The sequence below is a fragment of the Diadema antillarum genome, unplaced genomic scaffold, assembly GCF_040938485.1.
Source record: "Diadema antillarum isolate AM-2024a unplaced genomic scaffold, OU_Dant_1.0 seq00000429_RagTag, whole genome shotgun sequence".
Lineage (NCBI taxonomy): Eukaryota > Metazoa > Echinodermata > Echinoidea > Diadematoida > Diadematidae > Diadema > Diadema antillarum.
The window spans coordinates 546256-551766 of record NW_027271410.1 but is presented as its reverse complement, the minus strand read 5'-3'; the positions used below and the strand labels follow the sequence as shown (position 1 = coordinate 551766).

At 36.0% G+C, this 5511-nt stretch overlaps 1 long non-coding RNA gene across 1 annotated transcript; it reads left to right on the top strand.

Annotated features, from left to right (window-relative positions):
- Positions 1 to 2115: 2115 nt before the first annotated feature.
- LOC139732503 (uncharacterized) lies at positions 2116 to 5309 on the top strand. The gene is made up of 3 exons (XR_011711024.1): positions 2116 to 2385; positions 4407 to 4514; positions 5183 to 5309. It is a non-coding gene; the product is annotated as an uncharacterized lncRNA (long non-coding RNA).
- Positions 5310 to 5511: the final 202 nt, after the last annotated feature.

The following is a 5511-nucleotide window of genomic DNA, read 5'->3' as shown; positions in this document are numbered from 1 at the left end:
GAATATAGATTATGGGACAGTCTGAAGACTGAAGTGGGTAAGTATGGAGTATGGTAAGTTGAGGTGGTGAGTTTAGAATTTTTCCCTTGTCGTGTCAGACAACAGATTGGGTTGAGCATAAACCTTTTCAGGCTATTGTGCAAAACTGTTCAAAAGAAAATAGAAGACTTAGCAGAAGGGTATCATTTCATATTAAGGGTCTCAAAATGAAGAATGAAAAAAGTTGTTGGCCTGCTTTAGTTTAAAGGATGTCAGACTCACAAAATCTTAATCATTGGTTCTGTAAGTGCTTTTTAGAGGGTCAAATGTGAAGATGCTGTAGAGGCTTGAATGGAAGATATCTTCTAGGTATGACGCATGTCATGCAGTAAGGTTTTATGTGCGTTGTGAGTGACATGTGTGGATAAATGAAATTTTAGGGGCCAATGATTTTTTTGATGCATTTTTTTTTACGGCTGTTAAGTTTTGATTGGTGTTCCATTTGTGGCAAAACTTAGATAGTATATATGACCCTTGGAGAGTTGAAGGTCAGTACAAGGGAGAAGTCACAGACAGGGGTCAGCAAATTTTGGGCTCAATGTTGTGCTGCTACTCTGCGTTTGTGTAATGGCTCATAATTTCTAATCCATAAGTCTGTTATGAAACGTTGATGGTGATGTAACAGTTTGTGTCAATTCTAAACATATGGTGCTGCAATGTTATGTATTGATTATTCTTATGTTATAGAAACAACAACAATTTTTGCATATTTTATTTAAAAAAAAAGAAAAACTTGCATATTTTGTTGCTTGATAAAATGATACCTTTTTCGCTTCAGGTTTCCTGAATTCCAGAATTCCTGGTGCACAAAGCGTCATTGGGATCTGTGGAGGACCTTGGCCAGAGCAAAGTGGTAAAGTGTATTGTGTCCAATTACTAGTATTCACTGTAGCACGATGACTTTTAAATATTGCTTATTGCACAATGCCATTTGCTTTGAATGCTGTAGAGGCAGATGGTGTTTTTTTTTTTCTTTTTTCTTTTTTCTTTTTTCAACAGGAGTGGAATTGAGTAGTGTATTGCAAGGACACCAGTACAGGGAAACCATGTCATAACGAGGTCGATGGGATTGCAATTTTCCCTTCGTTATATTGAAACTGGTGTCTCGTTATATTTGTTTGCATCTGTTTGCCATTTTATGTGCAAATGAAAATGGGACCAGTAAAATCTAGTTAGGGGTGTGTCGCTGTGTTTGGGTCCATATAGTGGGGTTTTTCTATATTTGTAATGCACTAAGGATAGTATTGCAGTTTAGCAGTGGGCTGATGAAAGACAGAATAAAACAAACAGTGACATTAATTGAGTGGTGCAGACAGTCATGTATGTGCCGCTGTTGTGCTCTATTTCTTCAGTCATCAGCACAATGTGTGACTGCCTTGGGTTTCGCATGGTTTATTCAAAATAGTGCTAAAGACATTGGTGGCTTTGACATGTAAGTGGCATTGTGCAATGAAAGTGAATAATTGTTGGTGTTGAATAAAATTAATGGTGCTGAGGCAATTATATTCTTTAGTGGGGAAAGTTATTTTGCGCTGCCAGTAGGCACAGGTGTTTTGGCAGGAGTTGTGATTTTGTAGACTATTGTCAGATACCAGTATTTTTAACTGAGTAATATGGCAGTTTTGAACTGATGAGAGGTGGGGTAAAGCACAGAATGACTTCAATCAAGTGGTGTTCTAGTGTGCTGAGCGTGCACTAGTTGTGCTTCTATTTTATCAGTCATCACCATGGTGCGAAATTGCACTAGCATTGTATGGTTGTGTTAAAGTATTGGTAGTGCAGATGCATACATTTATAACAAGATGCTGGTTAGAATGAGGAAAATATTATGGTCCCACTGACTGTGTTATAACAACAGGGTTTCCCTGTATGTGTGTGCACAGTGAAAAATGTGTTGTAAAGCAAGATTATAAGTTTAAAGGATGGTTTTCCTTTTTTAAAAGAATTGTTTTAGATTGCAGGAGCAGTTAAATAATTTCACAAAGATTTGTATGAAAAATGTGGGTGTTGTACCTCATATTCCTCTCAGGTATGTATTTTCAGAATATGTGTACTTTACATTATTAGTGGTCTCTCCTTAACATGAGGTCCTCAGGACCAGAAAAATGTGCCTGTTATAATGAAACCTTGTTATACCATGGTTACAAAAATAATACAATACAAATGAAAATTACAATCTAGGACCACAAAAAATTACCTTGTTATAGTGAACTTTATTACACCAGTGTTAATTTTAATGAGTGTTCACTGTGCAGGTATTGTTGTAATATTTGATTTTTTTTCTTTTCTTTTCTTTCTGCAGGTACTGGTTGCCCTGGAAGGAGGTTTTTGTTGGTGTTTGTTGAAGTACGTTTGTGTTTGTGTTTGTCATTTGTTGAATCATCTTCATCCTACATTTCATCTCATACCATTTCACCTTCATCGTTGAATATTCATTGAATATTCACTGAGATTACATCTGGAAATTCATCCTGGAATTCACGGACTCATCCCTGAAATATCTGAAATATACCTGAAATACCTGAACTTTACCTGAAATACCTTAACTTGAACTTTACCTGAAACACTTGAACTTGAACTTTACGTGAAATACCTAAACTTGAACTTGAAGAAAGCTGAGAACAGAAAACTTCAGAGTGCATGAGAATAAGACAGTATCAGAAGGAGAGAAAGTTTCAGAATCAGAGACAGAAAGAGTTTGAAAGAGTCAAAGAGAAAAAAAGTAAAATTAAAGAGAGGAAGAGTGAGAGTTGATGAAAAAAAGAGTAAAAATTAAACAATAACAGAGTTTTAAGGAGTGTTTGAATGAAAGAGTGCATTCTTTAAAAGGATAGTTAAATACTGAAAAGAGAATTGTTGTAGAGTAGGTGAGAAGATTGCTGAGAATTTGAAAATAGAAAGTTAATTTGAGAAAAGGTGTTTTAGAGTCCAGAATACACAGTGAAAGGTTATTAAAGAGTGCCATCTTAAGACAAAAGCATTATAGTTGCGTTGTAAATGTTATTGGGGTAGACAATATTGCACCTTCAAGGATTGTTTCATATTTGATATATTCTGCATTGAAAGTTCCAGCAAATAATTCAACTACAGTTGACAAGAGTAATAATAAGGTGTTGAAATTTTGAAGGAATTGTTAAAAGTGCGAGAAGCAATTTTATGAGGCGAGAAGTATACTCATAGTTTTAAGTAAAAATATAATCCGATATCTTGAGTCTTGAATGTTAAATAATTGTTAATAGGGTAAAAAAATAATTGAAGAGCGCTGTCTTCAGACAAAAGCTTTCCAGTTACATAGTAAACGAAGGGAGAGACAATAATATTGCACCTTCAACGGTTATTTATGATTATTGGGCTGTGAAAACAAAAGCACAATTAGTAAAAGACATACCTTTATTGCGAAAGAAATCATCTCAAGAGAGAAACATTACAGTTTCTTTTATTTGCAGGCCTAAAATAATTGTCAGTGAAGACAGAATAATTGGTGAAATTGATTTTTTTGTTGCAAAAAGCTCTATCCTAAGAGAAAAGCATAAGAGAGACTAATTATTGTGCAGTAAAGACAAAAGCATAATTGGTTAACTTTAAACCTTTATTTGAAAGAGCATAATCTCAAGATAAAGGCGGTTTTCCAAATATAACGTCATAATAGCTGAAATACGTGTAGGCTGATATCATAAAAGGAAATTGGCATAGCTTTTCCGTAAGTAGGAATTGAAGCACATAACAGAAAAAGAGCGCCACCTGTTGGTAGAAACAAATTAAACAACAAATACATCGCACAAATAGCGCCACCTATTGGTACAAACATAAGAATCGGTGTCCACCTTCTGGAAGTACACATTGTGCAGTGGAATACAGTGCTGTTCACATACATTATTACAACTTTCAAAGCAGTTCAATTCGACAATTTTGTTATCAATCACAGTACTAGTGGAGTAGATGCGATTCATATAAGCATAATGATTTAAGGAATGTAACTATTGTTTGAACAGTCGATTGATATACTTTTATTTGATTATATAGGTACCATATATTTTCAAAGATTTGAAGCCCTGTAGTTTGACAATGGAAGCAAGTGAATTCAAAGATATTATTGGTGATATCCTAGATATCCTCCATAGTTGTGACTTGATGAGAAATCTAGAGGTCAGTGAATGTGATGCATGTTGGAATGTGATCAATGAAAATGATAGCAGAGTACTTTGTGAGGATTGTGGCAAGCAGTTTCATGTGATGTGTACAGGAACTATTTGTCATGAGGCTAGAATGTGTGATGCAAGGTTGATTTGGATATGTGCAGCATGTGGAAGCAATAATATTGCACATCGCATCTTTGACAAAATTGGCATTCCCTGTCATTTCAATAGATACGAGCTTCTCGAAGACCTTGGTGATGAAGATTTAGATGTTGATGTTTCACATTTATCATGCAAGAGCAACCAGAGAAAGAAGCCAACCAAGAGACTGAAAAAAAGGTATGTGAAAAGAAAGAACAAACTTGGAGTTCTAGAAATGACAAATGTGCGTGTGGAGGAAAGAGCAAATTGTGACAGAGATGAATCAGATTCGACATTCATTACAAATCTCACTAGGAGGCAATTTCAACCATTAGAAACTGCAGTTGATGGTTGGACAACTGTGAAATCAAGGAAGACAAAAATGAATGAGAAGAGAAAAGTGACAACATCCCAAACAATGACTGACAATCCCAAGACCAAGACCAATAACAAGAGCTCAGTGAGATCAGTAAATGGTGTGATTCTCCAACCTGGTGTGACCTACATTGGCAAAGCAATGAAAGGGTACTATCTTGAAAAACAGAGAAGAGCCAAGACCAGCAAGGGCAAGAAATCAAAAGTAGAAACAAGGCAAAAAGAACCTGGTAAACTCGTGAAGCGAAATGTGAATGCAAACTTGGACACAGAACGAAATGATAGTCTGCAGGTATATACTGAATCTGTGTTGAATGTATATTCAAAGTGTGTTCAGTCACCCCATGTTATGGCAAAACACACTGAGCAAATGTATGCAAAAACACAGAGAAGTTGGGCTGATGTGGCTAAAAGCACTCCGAATATGACTAATGAATGTTGCGTATTGAATGGTGATCAGACTACATCATTCGCCTCTGTCCCTTCCACAGACATTGAAAAAGAACTTTGGGATGTGACCATGCTCTATGGAGGTGGAAATGCACGGCAACCAAGAAAGAAAGGTCGTTTCACGAAGATCCGCAACAAAGAAAGTGTGCCACAGGTTAAAAATGCTGACTCACAGGTGCGTATTAATGAAAAGGTGAAACATGACATTCCTGAAGGAGATCATGCAGCAAAGAATGAAAAGTTGTGTAAGAATGAAATATCTGACCATGAGGACAGTAATTCCACAAGTAGAGATAACACAGGCTCGAATGATATGTCCAAAGTGAAATGTGACAGAATCCACAATGTGCATGAACTAAACCCATGTTAT